This window comes from Leguminivora glycinivorella, chromosome 3 (genome assembly GCF_023078275.1).
Source record: "Leguminivora glycinivorella isolate SPB_JAAS2020 chromosome 3, LegGlyc_1.1, whole genome shotgun sequence".
In the NCBI taxonomy this organism is placed as follows: domain Eukaryota; kingdom Metazoa; phylum Arthropoda; class Insecta; order Lepidoptera; family Tortricidae; genus Leguminivora; species Leguminivora glycinivorella.
The window spans coordinates 27,773,980-27,787,563 of NC_062973.1; the positions used below are offsets into that span (position 1 = coordinate 27,773,980).

At 36.9% G+C, this 13,584-nt stretch overlaps 1 protein-coding gene across 3 annotated transcripts in view; it reads right to left on the reverse strand.

Annotated features, from left to right (window-relative positions):
- The window catches only part of LOC125224804 (SH2 domain-containing protein 5-like), a 212,853-nt gene that overhangs the window by 107,418 nt on the left and 91,851 nt on the right, over window positions 1–13,584 (reverse strand). The window contains exon 1 of one of the 3 annotated variants that reach the window (XM_048128266.1): window positions 6,092–6,133. The exons of the other annotated variants lie outside the window; for them this stretch is intronic. The gene's annotated coding sequence lies outside the window, so the exon portion shown is untranslated. Of the gene's footprint in view, window positions 1–6,091; window positions 6,134–13,584 lie in introns of those variants that run through there. 3 annotated transcript variants of the gene reach the window in all.

Genomic DNA, 13,584 nt, shown 5'->3' on the forward strand with positions numbered 1-13,584 from the left:
ATGTACCTACTTTGAAAATGTGCATTTCGTTACATACGTTGCCTTTGGGGCGGTGAAAAACTATATTTTTGAACTAGGTATTTTATACGACGAAAGTCTACGTACTGAGCAGAAAGGTTTTATAAATTCATATGCCTAGGACTTCATTGCATCCGTAAGCATTGAAAATCTACGAACTAAAGCGCCTCAATACTTAATAGGCGTCTGCTGCAATCGCCTCGGATGTCATTCCTGTGTGATACTGAGCAGAGTGCCTTGATAGAAGCACCAGTACAAATTTAATGTTCTACCCGTTTTGGACATCCAACCTTACAACACCTAATCGTACTTGAGAGTATTGGAGTTTTTAATCAAAAGACATATGAAAGATAGAATTGACCTACCTATCGTTTTGGATCGTGACATTCCTTTTTTGCTAAATTCTGAATTATTCGCCACATTCTACATTCGTCGCCCATTTTTCATTCATCACGATCGTCTTTAGTTCTTGTTATCTTCGATAATATTAGTTAATGGCCCTCTCTTATTTCGATTATATTTTCTCTACGTATAGTCCCTTTCATTATGTTTTTCCCCGTTCTATTTACTTCAGTCTCTTTCATTGTTTCTCTTTCTTCCAAAACTCAAAATATGTTTACAGAATCCAGTAGGCTCTCAAAAGCTCTCGCATTCATTCAGAATAGCAGACCTGCATATTGCATTTTCAATCCGCAGTTGTGCGCATCGTTCGAAAAGTCACAGAATATCAACTCACCACTTTTGGTTTTAAATTAAACTCGATTTTTGTCGGCTTGCTCCCGATTTTCAGAATTGACGATTTTTTGTGCGATTTGACCCAATTAATTCCCCGAACAACTAAGTTCTCGTCGGGAAATAATTGACAAGTTTATCAATTAGAGAAAATTAATTAACAACTTTAAAATAGTATTTTGAAGTTTTTAATTACTTTTATTTCTGCTTCAGGAATCAGACTAGTCTTCTACAAAGCAATGAAAGGTTAATTTACAATTATGTTTAGTCATTCAGCGCTAGCTAGAAAGTTTTCTCGATTTTATTTACAAGAATCACTTTTTTACCTTAACTGCCAAAGGGGTTGAATGGTATGGCTGTCAAACACTACTAAAAATCTGTTCAATGAGCCTAAACTTTTATGTATTGTGTTGGCCAATTTCCTACTCCACCACATCGGATTACGCTCATGATTCAATAATATGAGATGGATAATCAGGATGGATGAGAATCGCAAGAGATAGGGAGACATGGAGATCTTTAGAGGAGGCCTTTGTCGAAAGACAAGCTGTTATTACAAAACCCAATCGTCGGAAGAGGAAAAACACGTTATAATTTAAGAACGTTATGGAAATGTAAAACAGAAATAAAGGCTTATTTTATTTTATTTATTTATTTAATATGAGATTTTCATCGAAAGTATGAAAAGATGTCTAATTTCAGGACAATCAAACACCGGGAAATCAAAGAAAAAGCATCTTACTCGTAATTACGAATATATGGCCTAGCTAAATGAAATCTCACAATGTCTGTCCCTCTGCATGCTTACATTGCATGCATATGCTTTATTAAATTTTGAAAAACCCCCGACCGCGACATAGTGGTCCGATTTTCATGAAACATGGCTAAGAACACTCCCGACTAACTCAGCTTTCAAACAAAAAAAAACGAAATATAAATCGGTTCATCCGTTCGGGAGCCACGATGCCACAGACAGACACACACACAGACAGACACACAGACAGACAGACAGACAGACAGACAGACAGACAGACAAACACACACACAGACAGACAGACACGCCAAACTTATAACACACCGTCGTTTTTGCGTCGGGGGTTAAAAACTATGCAACGGATATTGAAGCGTAACTTTTTAATAGATATATTGATTTAAGAGGAATGTTTATAGTTATACGTATAATATCCGTGAGAAGCCTGGACGAGTCGTTAGTTGCGTCAGTTACAGGATGTTTGTGCTCTCCACCGATTTACTTACTTACTCTATCAAATTATCGTGATACCAAAGGAAGTTAAAAAGATAATTTATGAATGTTTTATTTTACACTCCATCGGCGCCAGGCCATAAATAGGTTTGCCTAGCAAACATAAAGCCGGCTTCACACGCAGGCGGTAGTAAAGAAATCGGATCGCATGTTTATGACTGCAATTTGGCGCATTTTTTATTTTATCGCGGGCGACTTGGTTGCAGGTATTTCAATGTTTTTAACAATAAAGTAGGTTTAGGCATGAATGGTTTTTAAATACATTAGATACTAATAACTTAAGCTTAGGGCCAGTTGCATCAACTATAGTTAACAGTCCGACAGATCACGCATCAGAAGATCTATTGGAACTTCCCATGCCTACATTAATGTTATAGTAAACGTTTTAACGGCGAAAGACAGTATGGTGCAATTCAACCGACTCATAGTCGATTAAAATGACAATTCAAGTGAAGAAATTTTATCATAATAAATGTAAGTATAACTTAGGGATAGAAACCTGCTTACCTTCGTAATAATTTATTAATATAACGTTTATAAGCTATTTTCATGATGATGAGTTTGCAATATAGAAATGTAATTTATTGCAAATTGAAAATGAATCATGTTTATCTAATAACTTTACGATACAGACGCTAATAAAGTAAGATTTGACGAGGAGTTAACGATTTTGTCGACATTGTCAACTTCCTCTTATTAGTACTTGGAATTAGAAAAGATTTGAGAATCAAGAACTCAGTAGCTAGTGACAGAATATTATAACGAAAAATATTTAGTTTCAGTTGTGTCCTGATAGATCCATTTAAAATTGCAAACGGGACTTAATCGCGTATTTACTAATGTTTTAAACATAAAAAAAAACATACAACAAATATAATACAAACAAACAAAACATAGTAAATACGCGATTAAGTCCCGTTTGCAGTTTTAAATATGTGTAAAAATCGTGAAAGTTTGAATCAGTAGATCCATTTAAATTAAAGAAACCGAACATTTTCTCAAACAGAGACATTGAAAATTTTAACTTTGGATGTTTACTTTATGAAAAACTAGCTTTTGCCCGCGGCTTCGATCGCGTTAGAAAGAGACAAAAAGTACCCTATGTCACTCTTCATCTCTTGAACTATCTCCACTTAAAAATCACGTCTATTCATCGCTCCGTTTTGCCGTGAAAGACGAACACACAAACAAACACATACACTTTCCCATTTATAATATTAGTATGGATAGTATGGATGAGGGTGTTCACAGATTTTGAGAATTAACAATTTTAAACCTAGATATTATGATATTTCGTTAGACTTTTTATAAGTAATCGTATCCAGAGAAGGAAAGAGCAGTTTTTTTATTATGTATGTGTTGTGCAACATACAAAGTATTAAGACATGTTAGTGAAATTTTACTACTTCGTAAAGAACTCGTTAGCGGGTTTCTAGCGAATCAAGTGTTGCAGGTTGCAGCCGTAATGGATCTTATTGAAAAGGCTTTCCCTCTAGTGCTAGTAAATGACGGCTTTCTTCAATATTGTTACCGCGAATTTTTGATATCGCTAACACAATGCACACATTCATAGTATAAATTTGCACGAGATACATGCCGATAATATTAGTTAAAATAACACGGACTTCAGAGTCGATGTCACTATGGTAAAATAGGCCACAGTATAGTATGAATTTTCTGAGATGAACTTTTCGGTTTTGCCCTAATCTGTTAAACAAAGGCCTTTGTTTCTATTATTCGCCGCGGTTAGCTCCCGTTTCCACAGCACGTGCCAAAGTCTCAGTGTAGTTAAAAAGCAACTATCATGATAGCAATAAGGTTTAAATTTATTAAACAGTTTGCAGTGTGCAGGTAACTTTTTTTGAAGATGACAAAACGTGTTATCTCCGAAAGGGCTTTTTATGGATTTGAACCTTATTGCTATCATGATAGTTGCTTTTTAACTACACTGAGACTTTGGCACGTGCTGTGGAAACGGGAGCTAACCGCGGCGAATAATAGAAACAAAGGCCTTTGTTTAACAGATTAGGGCAAAACCGAAAAGTGCATCTCAGAAAATTCATACTATACGTACTGTAACTTGTGTCGCTTAACTTCAAAACTGGGTAAATCCATTCTGCTATAAGGTTGATTATCTTTAGATCATATTATATTTTTTTATATAATTCAACCTTAAAGCAGAATGGATTTACCCAGGTTTGAAGTTAAGCGACACACTTGCTAACTAAATACAACGAGTATCTTCGTAACAATCCAGATATTCATCCTAAACAGGAGTCATCTATTCCGGGTTGAACTGTCAGCTATCTAAGCCACCCATTACCGGGTTAATCTAGAGGGTAGGGGGGGATGAGGCTCCCCCCCCCCATCCCAAAACAGGGACAAGGTGACACGTTACAATGGGAAAAGTTACGCAATAACTGACTCCAAGTTTTACGCACTAAATACAATGTTAAAAAGCTGTATTTACACCCAAATACGGCCCTAGAGAGTAAAGTAATAAGGATGAAAAGGAATGTTTTTATAAGTTTGTGATTCGCGGCATATTTTATTCTTCCGTCAACCAGCAGCTGATTTATATGAGCGTGTGTTTTACGGGGACTGTTAACCGAGTTTGCGACGTTTCTAATAACTGCGGGGAACTTGTTTGGATGTTTTTACGGTTCGTTATGTTTTTCGGGAGATGCTTATCTAAAATTGCTTTAAATCAAACGTGATTTGCAACTCAGAAAAACGAGTTGGATATTTGCTGGCTGTATTTGTATGAAACGTCGTAACATTTTATAAAATTTGCAAAATACTCGCATAAAACTGTCAAAATACATATATTGTGACAGTTACTGCTGCTGTGTGCATTATAATTAGTTTTAAAAACTTTTCAGCATTAAGAAGATGTGTTAAGTTTATTTCAAATAAAGTTGTCAAGTTTTGTAACAGTTTTAACCCTTTATAGTGTAACTGAACAACTTCATCTAGCTATAAATAAGAAACATTATAAAAGAACAAATATTGAAATTAATGATTAAATGTAACTTTGTATCTATTTATTCGTATAAAAGTATGTCAGAATTCAGATGAATTAAATGATTACACAAAAATAATTAAGCTTGTTATCGTCTATTGAAATTAGCGCCATCTTTCAGCAAATACTAAACATTAAGAACTACTGAGAGACGTACATGGGTAGCGAATAGCGAACGAAGTTATTGATCGGGCGAGCGATTGTAAAACAACTCCGCTAGATGGCACTTGTTCAACAAAACACCTTATACAACGTGTTTCTGGTATCACTCAAAACCTCACACTACACTTAATGAAATAATTGCTAATTGCCATCATAAACTATAAAACTGTTTATTTGTGTGCGTTACTGCGGCGACATAGGGATTACCAATAGACAGCTAAGATGTCATTGTAAAGCACTTTGAGGCTTTGTCACGGTGGACTTCGCAGTCGTAGTAGACGGGTTTGAGCCGATGTTGGGAGTGACGAGGTTGTGAGTGGGTGCGGAAGTTCGGTACAATAGGGCACCGGTTTCAAAAAAGACCACCCTGTATGACTATCTTTTTGTATTTTTTTCTTGTACAGAATTTTTAGTACTACAGGATGGCGATGAGGTTTGAACTCACGATTTTTTTGAGTCTTGCCCGTTAAAGGGTTAAAGCTAATACGTAATTTGGTTGAAGGTTTGTTTTGGTACTATTACTACCAAATATGGCTTTTTTTATTTTGAAAAAAGTTAATAAATAAATAAATATTGGATACACCTAACACAGATCAACTTAGCCCCAAACTAAACAAAGCTTGTACTATGGGTGCTAAGCGACGATATACATACTTAAATAGATAAATACATACTTATATACATAGAAAACATCCATGACTTAGGAACAAATATCTGTGCTCATCAAGTCATCACACAAATAAATGCCCTTACCGGGATTCGAACCCAGAACCGCGGCTTAACAGGCAGGGTCACTACCGACTGAGCCAGACCGGTCGTCAAAAAAGAATGTCGTGTTTAGTACCAAATCAACACAAAATCCGAAGGTAAGACCAAACTCAAATACAACTTACCGCTGCCTAAACTTCCCTCCCTTCTCGTATGAACTTCAGTCCGTGCACGTAAAGTTGGTGCTACACTGGCAGCGAGACACGCACGCTCACAGCGGCGGGCGACGCGCGACTGAGCCACTGAGCCGCCCGCCCTAGCGGCCTGCCTTACCAAGTGCATGTCACTGGCATATCAGACTATAGTGAAATTTTAACCCCTGACGCAGAAACGACGGGGTGTTATATGTTTGACATGTCTGTGTATGCGTCGGTCTGTAGCATCGTAACTCCTGAACGGATAACCCGATTTAGAATTAGGCTTTTATTGTTTGAAGCTGAATTATATTCTTGACCATTTTTGATAGGTATGGGTCGTATGTCAGGGATTTTTTCAAAATTTAAATTGTGTATTTGTGGTTATGTTCCTTAGGGCATTTTGATAAGGTTGAGGTTTGATTATTCGTGGTGTTGTGACATGAGAAGTTAGATTGCAATAAATTTGAATACATGTTTTAGTGAAGGTATTCTATATTGAACACTATAGGTACATGAATTCATTAAGTAGGTATTCAAATTCAAATGAAAAAGTTATCAACTTTGGGTTCTAAGTGTAAAATTATTTTGCAGACATTTATTATTATTATTCCTCTTTATTCATTTTAATTCTTAGGCTAGGTTTTATAATATGATTATAAAAGTAAAATACAAAACCACATACAAAACAATACAAAATATATAAACACATTATAAAAAACCTAACCTAGGGTGCCGCCAGCAGCGGGGCAGGGCCCAAGCTGCCGGTGGTTAGGGCTGCAGAGAGAGGAACCGTCGGACTATCCGCGCTGTGTCCAAGATCACCGCCTTCTGCATCTGGCCCTTGATCCAGCCACCTAGCGAGAGTCTCTTAAGATGTTGGTCGAGACTCTTCGCTATGAGACCGTTCGCTGAAACTACTATCGGAACAATGATCGTTGATTCAACATCCCACATGGCGGTTATCTCGTGAGCCAAGTCTAGGTACTTACTGGACTTGTCCTTCTCGGCTTTCACGAGATTCTCATCATGGGGGATGGTGATGTCAACGAGCACTGCCCGGCGTTGCAGTCGATCTATTATCACAATGTCAGGCTTATTGGCTACAATAGTCCTGTCAGTGATAATAGATCGATCCCAATAGAGCGTGGCACGACCATTTTCGAGAACCGGCGCAGGTAAGTACTTGTAGTACGGTACTTCGCGGTCCACAAGGCCATATTGAAGAGCAAGTTGCTGGTGAATAATCCTGGCTACGAGATTATGTCTGTGCAAGTACTCGCCGTTAGCAAGATGAGAACAACCGGAAATGATATGCCTGAGTGACTCTCCGGGACGGCGGCATGCCCGACAAATGTCGACCGTACCGTCCTTCAGGATATATTTCCGGTAGTTGTTCGTCATCATAACTTCGTCCGCAATTGCACAGGCAAAACCCTCGGTTTCTCCGAAGAGGTCCCCGAATCGTAACCAGTTCACCGATGCGAGCAGATCTACATCGGGTCCCGTGAGGGCCTTGTAGAACCGCCCGTGTAGCTGCTTGCTCTCCCATACCGCCCTGCGGTCCGCAGCACTTAGTACCACAGGTTTGCGCCAGTTCTGTTTCGCCAAGGAGAGCGGCGTGAGGTTTCCGTTTATTATTATTATTATTAGCCCACATTGTCCCACTGCTGGGCAAAGGCCTCCCTCTTACTCTTCCACGTATCCCTATCCTCGGAAGTCTCCCACCAGTGTGTCTCAAAGGCATTTATCATCCCAGAAATATTTTTGTGTTTCAACTGATCAAAATTTATGCCCAAAAATATGAACGACAGTTTACAGCTCGTGACACGACAGATTTATCCCGCAAACAACATTTATCACGACAAATCGAGCGATCGCGACAACGAACCGAGCGCCATCCGTCTTGCGACTGTCGAAACAATATCCGATGTTATTGACGAAAAATTGCGTTAAAGGATTCATTCAATGCACAGTGGTTTTATAAAAATTAACTTCTGCCCGTATATACATAATGGTCAGCATTATTCGAATAAATCATATATTCATGACGAAAAAAAACATTTTTAAATCAGTTACAACATGGGATATTTTTTCCCATTTACTAGGAGCTGGTTACCAACCCCGGCTACGAATCGGTAACTCATTTTGTAACCAGTTACAACACGGGATTCTTTTTCCTGTTTCGAAGCCGGTTACCAAACGTGGTTACAAATCGGTAATGGGAAAATCCCAATTTGTACCAATTTTTAGTTATGAAACGGCACTAAATGAAAAATAAGTGGAACTAAACAGTTTGGAGAAAAGATGCAATGTTCAGAGGCAGGAAAATAGATATGCCTACAACTACATAGGAATCTTAATTTAAACAAATGTTTGAGTCCCATAATGAGACATCAACACGGAAAGCATGATGAAATATCTCCACATCCGAACATACTTTGCTTTTCAGCCCAGACATTCTTTAATACCGCCCGATTCTTCTCAAGAGCCTCAGACACAAAGAAATGCTGTTCTTCATTTTAAACAAAATGGAAACTATGTGGAACTCAACCTTGTTGTGTTGGTATAAAGTTCTAAATTAATGTGAGACCAGATAATTCCAACTGCTTGTATTATAATTTACTCAATCAATCTATAGAATTAGAAAGTTGAACACCAAAATATTACTTATTAAGTACAAAGTTACAGTCACCATCAAAAGTATCGTATCAAGCAACGCTTCAAATGTAACATTTCTATATGTAATCGTACATAGAAATAATAACTAACTTTTGACAGTTCGGACCGCGAACTATAAACTTAACAGATTCATACCTAATAGTTACTCGTGAAATAAAACTATGGAAACGGATTATATGGCGTATAATGAATTTACAATTCATACAGATTCATACCTATATAATTAAAAAAAGTTATTCAGGATGTCAGGTACTTTTGGTGCGTTGTTTCATCCGCTTACATTTATTACGTTTTGAATTTTTTTTTAAATACTCAAACTCTTTATAAACAATTTTATACAATATAATAGGTACTATAGGTAGGTACCTAATGTACCTATACAAAAGCTTGACGTCCTATCACTTGGATATAATAGTTATTTGTTATACAAGGGGGCAAAGTTGTATTTTAACGCCGAGTGTGGAATTGAAAAACGAGCAAGTGAAAGGATTCTATAGTTGAACCACGAGCGAAGCTTTTTTTAACACTCGAGAAGTAAAATACATTTGCACCTGAGTGTAACACAAAACTTTTCCCTTCACTATAGCGAGGAAACTACAAAGCAAAAAATGCATTTATCACTGCTTCCAGTAGTTCCACAGGTGGTAAATCATCTTTATTACTAGATTCACCTACTTTTATTAATTTTAAAGCAGTTAATTTAACTTTATTCAAGGTTTACCCACTAGTGGATAAAATGCGTTTTTACCCGCTGGTATTAAAGGACAAAACACGTGTTTCCGAGCTGGTGAGGGGAAAAATAACAAAATAACAGACAAAATAAATGCTGGAAAGAAAAAATTTATTTACATGAAAACAAGTGAAATGGTAATCTACTCGTACATTATTCATTAAGGAAAATATTATAATCAATGCGGTAATTAACAATTCTCGAAAACTAGAACGAATAATTTGGATACATTTTCCTGTTTTTATGATTTTTTATTATTAAAGCTTGCTGATTAGTAAAACTCACGAAAAGTAGGTCGTTAACTTTAAATTCAAATGTTTTTGTAGCAAATTTTGTAATTATTCGTATCACTCGAAAGCAAAAAAGTATTAAAAGTTTTATATTTTATACGCGGCAAATAAAACTAAAACTGCTGTTTTTTTTTTGTAACTTTGTAATCCATCTTGTGTCACAGATGTACATATACGACAGTAGTATTAGTACCTAATTTCTTATCATATTCTATTAACGATTCCTAATGTCATAAATCTCACTGCGTTCACAGTAAAGTCTGTACATACCAAATTCCATAGACATTCGATTTTATTATTGTTATTACTGTTACTAACGTGACGTTACTCGTAATGCGCGCTTTTTATTTGACACTCGACTAAGTGTCCGTTTACACGCAAAGTGTACGGTCAGCAACCAATATTGCGACACAAACACTCGGATAATTATCTGCTCAGCCTAATCAACGAGTGGTTTAAACATTTTTGGGTAGAACTTTTGATTTTAGTTACGAACAATTCCAGATATACTATATCCAGATGGTAAAATTTTAATAATCTTTAGAAAAAAAGACCCGCTTTTCGAACGATTTTGACCCCACCATGACCCAACATTCTCATGTTATTATTTTCACACAAATACTGAAAGTTTGTTATATTTTAATTGAACAAAGGAACAAGGCATACTTATCAACATAACTTTTATTTTATCTCGTTATCAAAACTTTACTTTTCTTAAACTACTCTTTTTCTTTGACTCGTTCACTTTCAAAATTCCTTTTAAACCCGTGTTGTCGCACAAAGCCGCAGATCCTCAGAGGACAGACTCGAGTCCAGAGACTCGTAGGTCCAAAATGGCCGCCTTGAGATGCAATTAAAGTTGCATTTGCTTAATGAGCAACACAGGCCTCATTAGGATTCGACAAGATGTTGGGACGCTGGTTAAGTGTGCTTGAACTATTCTTTGATGCTTTGTTGAGAGTTTGGGATGAAGGAAAACATCGTGTAGAAATACAAATATAACAAACATATTTTACGCCTCTTTGTATTGTATATTGTACAAAGTATTGGTTCGGTACGTATTTTATCCAACAAGCATTCATGGCCCTAGAGGTAGAAGGAGGAAGAAGAAAAAAAAATGCTGCGCCGACCCCTAGTGATTGGGAAAAGGGCAAGCAAATCATAATGCCATCATGATTTCTTTGCCCTTCATTGAGACGAATACGATAGACTAAGATAGTTGTTGAACCTTGACTGTTCAGTTTAACAATACCCCCGCCTAGATCCCCGCTCCGGGTCATTCCTGGTGCAGAGGTTGTCCATCGCGATTCAGCGTGGCAATGCTGCGAGCGTGTTGGGCACCTTTGCACCGGGGATGACGCGGGGGGGGGGGGGGGGGGGGGGGGGGGGGGGGGATTTTTGACTGATAGTTAGTTAAGTAAGTTAAGAATAGATTGGTGTTTTGCTTTGTGTACTTTATGTGTTACTTAATATCTAGGTTAAGTTAGGTTTAGTTTTTTTTTTTTGACGTGTAATTTTTATTGTGTCATATGTTAATGTAATTAATATTTTCATAAATTGTACAAATTTTTGTGCAATTGGTAATTAAATTAAAGTGTAACTAGGACTAAAACGAAATAAATCTAATTGGTATAATTATGTGGTTAAAAGTCTGTTGAGTGAATGTTTAACACTTGAAAATAAATTCCAATTCAATTCAATTTATTTATTATCAAAATACTTAAATCGCTTCTTAAAATTTTAGTGCATGGGATTGTCTTGCAAGCTAATAAAAATGGATAGATAGGTACGAGTATTGCCGGTTCAGACATTGGCAAACGTAGTAAAAAGTGATAAGTAATGGAAAAGGGTGATGGATGGCTTTAGCAACAGCTGTCGCTATTCACATTTCTTGTGACTTGAGAAAGATCAGTATTTACATATTCGAACGCTCTTCGTTCTTCTTTAAAAATAAATTATTCGTATAATATAATTAAATTTCTAAAAAGAAATGTTTTATTGTATAAAATTATCAAGTACCTATTATCTGTTCGCCCTTTGTATTGGAAACTGCAGCGGTTGACTTTGATCTACAGATTATTTATATTGACTTTACATACCTAATTGGCCGATTTCTGTACTTTTTACCCTCAAGAGTTATAAAGCTTGATAAAATTAGTAAAAGGAATTAACAAAATAATCAAATATAACGTATCTTGTAAATTGAACGCAAGACATTGGACGTTGAAATCCATAGCAACCGTTTACACGGTAAGAGACTATCGGAACTACGGAGGAGTCAAACAAAAAGCGAGTATTATTAAATTCGAGCGCCGGCGAGAGAGGGCAGTGTGTAAAAACAGTCCACTCGCAGGATCAGGACACAGCTTACTCTTAGTCCGTTTTCACATTATCCGATCCGATATCGGATGTCGGAAGTAATTCTATGGGAAAATTCCAAGATGGCGCCTGCAATGTATGGGATATCAGTCCGACTTCCGATATCGGATCGGATAATGTAAAAACGCACTTACATGCAGACCACAGTGGACATATTTCATGATATACGAAGCAAGATTTGGCACTAGTTTTACGAAAGCGACTGCCACCTGACCTTCCAACCCGAAGGGTAACTAGACCTTATTGGAATTAGTCCGGTTTCCTCACGATGTTTTCCTTCACCGAAAAGCGACTGGCAAATATCAAATGACATTTCGCACATAAGTTCCGAAAAACTCATTGGTGCGAGCCGGGGTTCGAACCCGCGACCTCCGGAACGACCGACGCACGCACTTACCGCTAGGCTACCAGCGAAGCAACTGACACTACGGTATAGGCATGGTCACTTGCAAGTTGCAATTGAGCATTAATTAGCGTGCCTTTCCAGTAGCCGAGATGCGCTACGTGGATGTGTTCGATATCCACCAATCGTGTTCATCATTCCACTAAGCGTAGTGCTAGTGGGAACGGGTTCGACTAACCTGATTGGTGGATATGAAACACATCCACGTAACGCATCTCTGTTGGAAAGAGAGAGAGATTTTAAGAGCGTTTATGACATTCCAGATAAGCGTTAGTTTGAAGTTCATATCGGTCCAAAAATACTGAAGCGTAGGCGATAATGACAACAGCTGTCCGAGGCTGGAAGTTGACAGAGCATGGGTTCTCCGTCCGGCAGTAGTAAATTATAAAAACAGAAAAAAAACATTAATTTGAAAACCGCCTGTACATTTAAATATGAATATTAAAGCAAACATACATAATTATATGTTTGTCAGATTTACCGACAATTTCTCAGAATCTTATAATGTCATAATCAGGGCCCGTAACTGTCATGCCGATGACGTAAATTTGACGTCACGCTGCATATAGGATGATTCAAGAGTTTAATTTATTTTTTATTTTTATTCATTATTCAAATTAATCATGTACAAATGATTTCAAAAGTAATCTATTCATATGTGGAATAATTAATACCTGCTTGATACGTGAAACGAAAAGAAAACAATTTGTTTTGTTTTTATAATTTATTGATTTATTTAATTTATTTATTTATTTATTTTATTTTATTTTATTTTATTCGGAAAACCAACAGCTTAAATATCTAAAACTAAGTTAGCAAAAATGTGTATCTGAAAAGCCAATTACAGGTTTCCACAGATAGGATGCGAAGGTAATTTACAGGCTAGCACAAAACAATCAGAGATTAATGAGATAGCAGCGTCAGGACATGCCACGGAAAAATAATGAGGTATTGATTTGATACATATTAAACTTATTAAAATCGAGATCTACCTTAATCT